The following is a 970-nucleotide window of genomic DNA, read 5'->3' as shown; positions in this document are numbered from 1 at the left end:
GATGGATGGATGGTAAAAAGTCTATTCCAGTACAGAGTAACTGATCAAAACATCAATTATTTAATAATTAAAAATGACCTCAGACAGATATAAATATAAAGTTAAGTGGAAATGTTGGAATTTTAAAAACCAAAATAAAATATAATTCATATAAATAACATAATTACAAAATTAGGCAAAAGAAAAAAATTCAAAATCAGTTTCTTTCAATATAAAATATACAACTTTAACAAAAACTGCAAGGGTGTGTGCGTGTGTGTCTTCGAAATCTTTTTACATTCATCGCCTGATTGATACTTTTTAGCAACCTTTTCTCTGATTGGTTGAAATGTTCTTTAGTCTTCATGTAATGGCAGCCAGGAATACTGATGAATGGGCCTTCCAGACACAGCTGTCTTTATACCACAGTCAATGTAGCTGATCTTTATTCCACTCTTCATGAGACAACTAGCACCAACTGGCTGGATCTTTGTTGAATTATGTCAGTCACAGTGAGTGAATATTTAACCCCTTATTTTAAGTTAAATGAAACATTTGACATTATTTTGTAGAAACCAGTTTTCACTTTTTAAGGGGTTTTCTGTCATTTTTGGAGGGTCATAAAAGTTAAATTTTGTTGATCATGCTTGAAAGGTTTGGAAGAGTAAAAGATCCAAGGGGTTGAATGCTTTTATGGGCATTGTACTTTTATTGTTCGTTTTAATAAGTTAACATTTCCTCTAAACTTTATAAGTTACCCAATGTTTGTATACTGACAATGTGTGAAAACAAACTCAAATTTCCTTTTTGTGTACACAATCTTGACCCGACAAATCTGATTCTGATTCTGAGACATGTAACGTGACGTGACAGTTTCTAAAAGTTTTGGATTCCTTTTCAGAAGTTATGCTGGGAAACATCTGCTCTAAACAATACTGCTGGTCAGAAACGAGCAGAACTGCCCTGCAGCTGGTGGAGTGACTGTCAAATT

This window comes from Poecilia formosa, unplaced genomic scaffold, assembly GCF_000485575.1.
Source record: "Poecilia formosa unplaced genomic scaffold, Poecilia_formosa-5.1.2 Scaffold154, whole genome shotgun sequence".
NCBI lineage: Eukaryota > Metazoa > Chordata > Actinopteri > Cyprinodontiformes > Poeciliidae > Poecilia > Poecilia formosa.
Note: the sequence above shows the minus strand (reverse complement) of the source record.